This window comes from Rhinoderma darwinii, chromosome 13, assembly GCF_050947455.1.
Source record: "Rhinoderma darwinii isolate aRhiDar2 chromosome 13, aRhiDar2.hap1, whole genome shotgun sequence".
NCBI lineage: Eukaryota > Metazoa > Chordata > Amphibia > Anura > Rhinodermatidae > Rhinoderma > Rhinoderma darwinii.
The window spans coordinates 37713462-37725573 of NC_134699.1; positions in this window are offsets into that span (position 1 = coordinate 37713462).

Sequence of the window (12112 nt, forward strand, 5' to 3'; positions counted from 1 at the left end):
ACATGTATAGAAAACAGTTACTGTATGTAATATAGATTCATTTATGGAATCTGCTTAATGTATAGTCTGGTATCTGAGTCAGTTAAAGTCATTTTCAATGAATATTATGCTGAACAGCGTAAAACACATACAGGCCTGCACTCTTACTAAACAAGAACAAAATAAACTGTTCACATAAAGATGACCCTAAATAACCAAAAGTAGATGCCAACTGCAAAATGGCAATGCACATGGAGGATTGAGTTGAGGAGCAGCCATTAGTGGACATTGAAAGCAGAGAACAGAATATAGGTCACTTGTTTTCCTATTGATAATTTGATGACAGCGGCTGCTACCCATAGACCACCATAATCATGGCTCACCAGAAAATCCCTCACCAGTGTGCCAACCCTCCAGTGCTTGTGAGACATGGATGGGAATAAACAGACAATAGAAAAGATACGGTATGTCCGCCCTTGGGAACAGCAGTATATAAAGCATATTAGGTTAGGACATATGGACATCAGAGAGGGGTTCCCCTCTTCAAGATCTCCATCTAATAAACAAAGTGGACAACTGCTGGGACCAAGTAATACATGGTTGCCCATTCATTTGAATAGGCCCAGTGTAATACTACATTTCCCAAGCAGCAATGTGTGACCGTCTCGCTTACCACAGTGACAACAGCTCCTTGCCAGAATGCTGCATTTAGAAACAACCCCAATACAGTAGTATTCTCACAGAAGATGTACTGCCACCAGCAGTGGCAACAATGCCCAGCATTGACATTAAGACAATGTTGTATCTCATCTAAACTCTTCCATTGTAGCACAAAACCACTCCATTACCCCCATTTCAGCATGCCAGGATTGTTCTATTATCATTGGCTGATTAATCATGAACTATGCATATGGCGTGCCAGTCGTGTTTAGTCCCGGACTCTGAGAGTTTGCCTTTCAATTGGCCTGGATTCTTCATGCAGTTCTCTAGTGCAGACCTCTACGGAGAAGAAGTCTTGCCTTGAAGAGGAGTGGTAATGTGATCAGCCTGTTATAAGGGGACCTGTGGATCAGGTCTGTGGAGCAGGTAAATGAGTACAGAAACCAGGTAATCAGTATCTGCCCACTGGAAAACCTGTCACTCCACCACTAGGTTTCAAACCCACAAAATGAACCACCAAGGAGTAAAACCAAAAGATGGGCCACCAGGGAACTACATAAGTTCACCAGGAAGTACACATCACAATAGGCCATCAATGCATAGACACTGTTCTTTATGGTCACCTGTTGTCCGCTCACTGTGGCATATAGCTAGTAGGTACTGTAGCTGTGGGCCACAGTGAGCGGACCACATGCTTGTAAATTGCAACAATCTCGCTTTACAATAAAAAACAAACAATCACAACTTGCTTCACCTTGTAAGTGAAGCACAACTGCTAGACCCTTACCGGTCTCACTTTCTTCCCTTCATAATGCCTCCTGCTGTTCCAGTGCCACCAGCCATATGGTCAGCGGCATCAACTTACTCCTATCTATCCCTGTCCCCACTATCTCTTACTACTTTCCCATCTCCTTGGGGGCCACGTGACATAGCCCTCCTTATGATTATTTGTGGGCAACTACACCCTCTTCATCTTCCTAAACCTAGTTATTATCAGTCGAGAGTCTGGAAAAAAGATGCTCCTTGTATCAGGCACTCCTGTGCGGCTGGTTCAGTAATTTCACAAAACCATCGGATGGATTTAAATAAATTTATTGGACATTCTAAAACAATAAAAATCACTGTTGCAACGCGTTTCAACCTCGTGCTGAGGTCTTCGTCAGGCATATACAATTTAAAAAAAGACATCATCCTAAATAGCCGTGTCCTATCGATAGGATTTATCTTTACAACTGAGAAAATTTCCGTAATTTCCTAGCTACTATTGATATAACTCAACAGTAAAAAAAAAACATAACACTAAGAAATGTCTATAGAACACAATATCTTACATGATCTCTATTACTTGAGCAGTGATGATGAGTGGAAGACCAAGATAATGATTTATCTATTACTTCAATATTCAATATAGCCCTGTGAATATATATTTGGGATGCTTCCTCTTATCTCTGGTGCCACATCCATCTATTTTAATAGTTTGTAAGTCGATTCAGAAATATTTTCTAAAATCTAGAAAAATACTGGAGCAAACAATTTCACTATAGAATTTTAATCTGCTTGTATATGTGCCCAGTCACTTTAATGAAATAGATTTAGACTACTTGGCACAAATAGCTGCTGTGAGATTTATGATCTACATATGCTGTGAAGAGATGTGATTCAAGGGAAAGTGAATTCACATGGGTACCTGCAAGGAAACAGAAGATGGTAAAATAAAATGCACATTATTTTAGTGAAAGAACTAGAAATATCACTATAGTCACTCATGGATTGCAGACAAACATGCTTTAAACCTAAGGTAGTATTCTGGGAGTTAAACCTTTAATGGCCTATCCAAAAGATTAGGCCATCGATGTTTAAAACGGTGGAGGTTCAACCCCTGCCGCACCACACCATATGAGTGTGGCTTTGCCAGGTACCGCAGCTCAGTCCCATCCACTTCAACAATAAGAGGGCAGAGGCCCTCACCCTGTGGGCCCTTCATTCTGCTGATCAAATATTGATGGCCTGTCCTAGGGACAGGCTTTTAATGTTTAAAAAGTCAATATCATTTAAACCTTTGTTTGTTTTTTACAATTGAACACCTTATGTATAGAAGAATCATTTCCTAATATACAGATTTTTAAAATTTTGAAATCGGTACCTAGTTTTTTTTATTCTGTATTCCCTGTTGCTAAGTGACATTCACCTAGTAAACCAATTTTCTATTGGACATCTCCATCTCCATTTCTTGATCTCCATTCCAGCACGCGCGCTCCCGTGTTCTTCCCGGAGCACTGACTGCTCAAGTTTCGGGCATTTCCAGCTCCGCTGGGCTGCCTGCTGACATCATAATCAGAGGCAGCGTTTTTAGCGCTCAGCCTTCTATTGCGGTCACTGCAGTGCGCGCTCCCGAGCAGGGAACGGAGGACACCAGCATCAGTACACAATGTACTGTCAGAAGCAAAAGAGATCCCACCCCTCTGCCATCCAGCTATAAGAAGATGGATATCAATAAAAAGTTGTAAAAAATGGAAAAATAAGGTAAAACAACTGCACAGTATGTATTGCGCGAGAAACATAACTTCATTGGAGTAAGTTTTTTTTTTTTTTTGGGGGGGGGGGGGTTTCATGATAGATACCCTGAAAGCCAAAAAGTTGAGCAGTTGGTGTATAGACTTTCTATTGAGTTCGTACACCAACTGCTCGGCTTAACGAGAAAAGCCGATCAGAAACCAAGCAACTCAGTGCTCACCCGAGCACTTCTGCCGCTTTGTTTTAGCAATCGGTGTGTGTCTCAATGCTCGGACCCCACTGGTCAAAACTTTTGACATGCCACTATGACATGAAAGTTTAGTTACCCTTTAAAGTCAGCTGAACTATCTAATTTTGGAGTGATTGGCTGACTAACGTATATGGAGGTCTCATGACTCTCCCCCGACAGCATTAGTTGGGGGAAAGAGGGAATCGGCATGTTGGATCTCAACATCTGTTGTTCCCACAGGAGATAAGAGGAGTCTGGCAGTGACTTTGTCCCCTTTAAAAAAACACGCAAATTCAGCCAATCGTGCATGTTTATGGTGGTGTTGGGAGGAATGGCTTTCGTGGAATTGCCAACAGCTCAAGTTCCAACTGAAGCATGACAAGGTGCCCATTAAAATAAATAAGTGTCCATCGATTTCATTGGATGGACACTTGGGAGTGACACCCTGAGCTGTGAAACCAGACAACACATGTTGTTACTACATTATATCACTAATGAATCTTGTTTTGAGAATTTAGAAGAATTATTGCCTTGGAAAAAAAAAAATGTTGATACTTGATATGTACCGTATATAGATGATATGCGATCAACCAGCAATGCTGCACAGTGAACCCTCCATATGCATAAAACAAAGGCGTTTTGTAATATATTTTGGATGTACTATAAAAAAAATTTTGGGGCTATGTTGTATCAGGTGTCGTGCAGCCAGGGTGCACATATATAGGAAATATCTCTAGTTCTGAAGGGTGCACATATAGCCTGTTCTGCTGCACAGGGGGCGAGGGGGCCCACTCTGGCCACAAGGGGTTTTTAAAACAGGTATCCTGATTCTCTTAACCCCCCAGCTCACACTCTCTAGAGGTCTCTTATTGACTACACACGCGGCTTCCTCCTATATCAGTCAATCACAGAGACACTACGATTGTCTGAGCTGCTCTGTGATTGGCTAATAGCTGATGATGCACTGAATCTCTGTGTCTGAACAGTCTACAGCCGCAGATGGAGATCAAGAAGGAGTTTTGCAGCCTTCATTACAGGTAATTAACCCCTTCACTACACTTCATTGATCCCACCAATGCTCTAGTCCCCCCAGGGGTTGTAACCTATTAACTGCCCTAGACCACCAGGGATGTTACCCATTAAGACTGTCTGGGCATTTCCCAGAGTGATAACAGCAAAAATTAGTTGCTTTAAATATGAGAGGATGTAAGTAGCAGGTATGTTGACAAAAGGTGCCCCACATGTTGTTTTTGCAGAGGGGCTTTCGGTTGTCTGTGTCCGCCTCTGTGTGCAGCTATTGATGTTGAGCACATACCTGCTGGCAGGGTCTGTTAGTTTGACACTAGCACAAGGTACAGTATAAGGGTAGGGATGACTGGGTGATTTCTCCCCCCACTCTCCATACCTTGCAAATGCCCAAAAAACAGGAGTGCTGGTCCTGTAGTTTCACATTAGCAGTAGTGGACACCATTATTAGAGTTGCGGGCAATTTCTCCTTGCCAATTGGATACATGTACGTGACTCTTAGTAGCTATATTCAGTATAATGCGGTGAGGCTCCATAAAAGCAGAGCTTCACTTTAAGAGTATGTTCACACGGCTTAACAAACTACGTCTGAAAATACGAAGCTGTTTTCAAGCGAAAACAGCTCCTGATTTTCAGACGTTTTTGCAGCAACTCGTGACCTGCACTTTTTTCACGTGTAATTCGAGGCGTAAATGGCTCGAATTACGGCTGAAACCACTGCGTGTGAACATACCCTAATAACTGATATGTGGCTCCTGATATTCTTTCACTATGGGTCTTGGACACTTTTTACAACCAGCAGATTCTGTTTCTCAATAGAGTTTTGTTTGTTGTTCGTAGGAAAATTCCTTTAACTAAATAATGATTTTATAATAAGCTAAAGTGACAAAACACCAAAAACATTTTATGTCCTTTAAATATTTTCTTATTGCTCAACCCCGCCCCCGATCCTGATTTTAATAGACCCTGAAGATTGTTTACAGCAGAGTATTTCAGCGGTCTAGGATTAATGAGTCTGTCCTTGCATGCTAATAAACATTCTAGAAAATGACATTAATTTCACATAATGTCCTGAAAAAAACGTAAAAAACAACTTGGTCCAACTGGCCGGCACGCAGCTTCCTCGCTAATAATTATCTTTGTTTTTGCCGTTTGTTTTAGTTCAGTCAAAGTGCTTTTCCAGAAGATGTTCTGTAAATGATTACCATATGTGTCCTTAATACAGAAATAGTGAGAGTAATTGGTCGAGAAACTCACAAAAGGCCAAACTGGGCCAGATATGAAAAAAATGCAGGTTTTTTATATTAGGGAAACAGCTAATTATTTAACTATTTTACTGCCAGCAAAGCTTAAGGTCTTCAGGGAAGTTTAAAGGGGAATTCTACTAAAAAATCCGCTCCTGACATGTCATACTGTTCTCTATGGCAAGCAGTGATGGAAATCTTCAAACTGTGCTGTAGGGAGGTGGGCACTATTCAGATCACTGTGGCACTTTATTATGGGACCTAATGGGAGTCCCTGATCATATGTGCTCTGTGATGTCATCTTTGGAAGGGTCTATGGGTTACTGTAGAATTTCCCCTATGCTGGAAACATAGTTGTCGATGGATTATAAAGACCTGGGTTTGGCCTTGGATGGTGCCCTGTGCAGTACCCTCATATTGTACCCAAATACCACCAGTCATGGATCAACTAATACTTCCTTACAGTTCCCTAAATAATAATGCTGTACAGTGGCATGGCAGTACCACACACTGCAATAATAATATACTATATAGTGCCTACTAATAGTAGCGCCAATACACTACAGTAGAGAACTATGCTCTTCTACCCCTTCACCATTTTGCAAATAACCACCCTGAATACGTCAAGGAGAAATCCTCCAAAACATGTCCACAGATTACATTTATGATGCCAGTGAGCACAGACATCCACTGATCTATAAAACTATGGCACAGCTCAGAGATTGACCACCTTGCAAATTTAACACATTTTGAAAAAAAAAGCCATCTAAATCAATGGCACTATTCTTGAAAAGTGGTGGGAAAGATTTCCCTGAAAAGACTAAAGGGGTTCTGATGCACTATAGGGACTATTCACACGTAGTTGCCATGTTTGCTGCATTTTCTGATGCTTTTAGCTTTACTTTTTCTTTGCAGAAAAGCCCAAAAAATAAAATGAAAAAAAAAAAAAGCCGCGAAAATGGCACCTACGTATGAACCTACCCATAGACTGATGCAACCCCATTGTTTTGAAAGAAGAGTGGTGGCCGATAAGACTACATCACCTACTGTCAATGGTGTGATCCAGTGTAATCCTGTCTGTGATGGTAATGAGATGACTGCGGTCTGCTGTCCCTGCCCCTAGTGTACACAGCACAAGCTGAAAAGTGACAGAAAGTATCAGCCTATTGTGAGGGCTCAGCGGCCAATATGAAAACTGCAGGATATGTTTTTTTAATATAGATATCTAAAAGAAAACGAAAAAAAACCATAAAAACGTAAGTGGTAATTTTCTGAGATTCGGTTCCCTTTAATGTTCTTGTAAAGTAATGAAGTAAATGGAAAGTAATGATGTGACAAAGCTGAATTTGCCATTTGGACTGATATGGACTGTTCAAAGCTGTAGAAGATAATGTTTTCTGCATCTCAAATTATATCCATGTCCAGTTCTTCTTTTCAGTAAAGTAAAAATACATCATTTCTGGATGGACATGAATCCACCGTTTATTAGGGGATTAACCAAGGTCATGTTCTAAACGTGTAAAGTTTGTGACAATCTCATAGGAAATATTAAAGACAATGAATTCCCACTCATAAACCTTCCTTATAAATCCTGGTCCAACGTTGTCTCTAAATATTGGAATATTTTTGTTGTAGGAGTCATGTTGTCTGGCCATAAACTCTGTGATCTATTTTTGCGTAGGCGGTCAGGTCCTGACTTTACGACTACTGCCTATTCGTGCATATTTGGATGATACTTCTCGTCAGAAAGCCCAGCTAGTAAAAGTAGTAAACACGCCCCGATGTAACACACACAATACACGCCCAGTTGTACTTTTACTTTTCAACACGCCCAGTTGTACTTTTGCAAGCCTCATTTGCATAAATACAAAAATGGTCATAACTTGGCCAAAAATGCTCGTTTTTTAAAAATAAAAACGTTACTGTAATCTACATTGCAGCGCCTATCTGCTGCAATACGAGATAGGGGTTGCAAAATCTGGTGACAGAGCCTCTTTAAGTTCCCCTGTGGTGGCACTGCAGGGAAATTGAACACTTACTGCCAGGTTTCCCTACAGATAACAGCTAATTGCTGGGGGTTCCAACAGGGGGACACTTTGTGATCAGAATACTGTCAAGGGATTGTCTAACAGGTAGGGATTGTCCAAAGTGGAAAACCCCTTTGAAGAGAACCTTTTACTATCCCAGACCTGTGCACCATGTTATAGGCACTGCTGCACAGACCTTATGTCACTTCAAACTAAACTACCTGTCTAGCCTTCTCCGTTTTTGAGATATCGGTGCCGTTATTATTGGTGCCTGATATGTAAATTACCCCCTGTACTGTCAGTGGGGTGTTTCTTTTCATGGAAAGGGCAGGGGACGTGATACTTAGTCCGTAGCTGATTGGACAGTGTCAGAACACTGTGTCAGAGCGGCTTGTGCTGTGTGATCTCTCTCACAAGATCACACAGTCTTGTCATCACTGTCTTACAAGTGCTGGAGAGAGAAGAGCGCACGCACAGCTCCGACGCTGCCTCGGAATGGAAGAGGAGAATAAAAATTCACATAAAAGTATGAAAGTGGTTGTGTCGGAGCTGTGCACGCGTGTACGCGCACAAGGCTCTTCTTCTCTCTCCAGCTCTTGTAAGACAGTGATGACAAGACTGTGTGATCTCGCGAGAGAGATCAGACAGCACAAGATGCTCTGACACTGTCTGTAGCTGATTGGACAGTGTCAGAGCGCTAAGTATCATGTCCTCCTGCCCTTTCCATGAATAGAAATGCCCCACTGACAGTACATGGGATAATTTACATATCGGGCGCAAATAATAACGGCACTGATATCTAAAAAATGGAGGAGGCTAGACAGGTAGTTTAAAGCGCCCCAGGGTCCGTGCAGCACGGTCTTTAACATGGTGCACTCAGCTGGAGTAGTGAAGGTTCTCTTTAATATCTGCCCATATATATATATATATTGTCTACATTGACGTTCATCTAATGTGTATGGCCAGCTTTAAAATGTCCTATAGCTATAAAACACATGGAAATTGTCAAGTGGTACATGCAAAACAAAGGGCGATTATTCTGCCTGAAACAAGTAAAAAGGAAGCTACAAAATATTTTGGTAGAGTTTGAAATATGAAAAAAAGCTGGTGGGAAGGAAGAGATATGGAAGGGCAAAGAAGACTTTTGGACAAAAGGTAAGGTCAAGTGAAATTGAGAAAATGTCTGGATAAGTGGAGAGTAACGAAGACATGACATGAGGCAAAAGGGCAGGAAGCAGAAGGATGGTAGACATGAAGACAAAAGAAAATGCTATAACAATATTATGTACATTATTATGTATGCAGACCACTGGCCAGGGGAAATGATGAAAGTAGACATTCACTGACAGAACCCAGTTTCTGTAAACCAGTGGTGAAAGATAAGCAATCAATTAGACACTAATTGAATTCATTACAAATTTCCCAAAAGTTTTGGATTTTTGTGAATCCGAAACTTGGGTTTTGTCCCTCATGTATTGCCCAAAATGGTGGCCGCCATTTTACAGATCAGAAGAAGACAATAATACAGGGAAGAAGGATCATATGACCTTGGGAAGCGGCTTGGCGGGCTTTGCCATATTGCCTAGCAGGCAGCCCTCCCTCTAGTACAGCCAATCATGAGGGGTATAGGTGTAAGTCACAGCCGCTATAAACAGCCCAGCCAGGAAAAGATGGTGCAGATAGATAGTGGATTAGTGTCAGCGAGTGTGTTTCCTAGTGAGATGAAGAAAATAGTTGCTAATCCCCAAAAAGGGATAATTTTTGGACCGCTTGTTAACCCCTTGAAGACGCAGCTATTTTTCAGACTTTAATTTTCGCTTTCTCATCCCCGCCTTCCAAAAGCCATAACTTTTTTATTTTTCCGTTGACATAGGCATATGAGGGCTAGTTTTTTGCAGGACAAGTTGTATTTTTTTACGGCATTATTTAAAGTGCCATATAAAGTACTGGAAAACTGAAAAAAACAACTCTTTGTGGGATGGAATGGGAAAAAAACCTGCGATTCCACCTTGGTTTCGTATTTACGACGTACATCGTGCGGTAAAAATGACAAGTTAACTTTATTCTATGGGTCGATATGTTTATGGAGATACCAAATTTATATAGTTTTTTTTCAGGTTTTACCACTTTTATAAAGAAAAAATATTTATTTAAAAAAATAATTTTTTATTGCCACATTCTTAGAGCCATAACTTTTAGATTTTTTTTGTCCCTTGAGCAGCGTGATGGCTTATTTTGTGCAGGGCGAGCTGTAGTTTTTTTTATTGGTACCATTTTGGGGTACATGAGACTTTTTGATCACTTTTTATTTCATTTTTGTTTCAGGAGCTAAGGTGACCCAAAAACAACAATTTGGCCATTTTTTTTATGTCATTCACCGAGTGGGTTAAATAATGTTATATTGTAATAGTTCAGACTTTTATGGACGCAGTGATACCAGACCAGTTATGTTAACTTATTTATTTAACATTACTTAAGGGAAAAATTGGGAAAAGGTTTTTTTTTTGTACATTCATTTTTTTTATAACTTAATTGTATTTTACTTTTTTTTAAAGTTCTCCTTAGGGGACTTGAGCCAGCGATCGTTGAATCACTTGCATGATAGACTGCAATACTAATGTATTTCAGTATATCGCTATACTGACAGTCTCCAAAGAAGTCTCCTATATAGGAGTACAAAGATGGCAGACCCGGGGCCTTTCATTAGGCCCCCAGGCTGCCATAACAACCATCGGCACCCCAATGGCATGTCGGATCGGGCCATCCCCTTATTTTAACGTATTCGATGTTTCGGTCGCTATTGATTGCGGCATCTCAGTTGTTAAATGGGCGGAATAAGAGTGATCTTCAATTCCGCTCATTGCAGTGGGGTGTCAGCAGTAACATACAGCCTACACACGCTCAGTATGGAGCGCGCTTCGCCTATGAGAGCGCTCCATACTTCTACCTGGCGGCTGTCACGTACAGTTACGTGACAAGTCGCCTAGGGCTTAAAAAGCCATTGCTCATTTTGATACTATTGTGTGTGTATAAACACCAGCAAGCATCTGTCACCAAAAAGAGATACATTTTGGACCGTTTTTAATTGTAAAAAGCATTAAAAAAAATCAGACAGTGCAGTGTGTTTTTAAGCAAGCTGTTTGTTACCTCTAGCTACCATCCGTTAACACATACCCAAATATGTTGGTGCCATTTTGACATTACTAATGCTGTTTAGGTGTTAAAGAGCTTGAGAGGAGTTGGATATAGTCCTAGGCCTCAGAGTGCCATACACGACTTTCAAGGCAAATGTTTCGGTAAAATTGCTCTTCTCCACCATTGGTGTCCAAGCTATTGATCTCCAGCTATTGCATTCGGCTTTCATGGCATGGTGGGAATGGTAGTTTCACAAAAACTGGTAGGTCACAGGTTGGAGATTACTGCTATATACTATGAACTGAAGCAAAATTCAGCTGTTTTGAAGAACAGCTTTACATCCATCTACAGTGTAGGAAAACCATCCTTTAAGCAGGCCTATTGATTTGTCTTATTAAGGGCAGTGTGGACGCAGACATATCTGAAAAAAAATTAACCAGCACAAGATTTTGTATTTTGAGCAATGCCACCTTCCTTATGGTTTTGGACCTCAATCTGTGCTGTACTATTCGTCTAGATCAGGGGTCTCAAACGGAGAAAAAAGTTGACATTTTTGGGCCGCATTACTTTCAAATTTGATACAATACAAAATTATTGTTAATCAATTAGTTATTTGAACTACTATAACAATACTACATTACTAGAATATTACTACATTACTATAATAATACATTACTGTAACAATACTACATTACTATAACAATACTACATTACTATAACAATACTACATTACTATAATAATACATTACTATAACAATACTACATTACTATAATAATACATTACTGTAACAATACTACATTACTATAATAACAATACTACATTACTATAATACTACATTACTATAATAATACATTACTGTAACAATACTACATTACTATAATAATACATTACTATAACAATACTACACTACTATATAATACATTACTATAACAATACTACATTACTATAATAATACATTACTGTAACAATACTACATTACTATAATAATACATTACTATAACAATACTACATTACTATAATAATACATTACTGTAACAATACTACATTACTATAACAATACTACATTACTATAATAATACATTACTGTAACAATACTACATTACTATAATAATACATTACTATAACAATACTACATTACTATAATAATACATTACTGTAACAATACTACATTACTATAACAATACTACATTACTATAACAATACTACATTACTATAATAATACATTACTATAACAATACTACATTACTATAATAATACATTACTGTAACAATACTACATTACTATAATAATACATTAC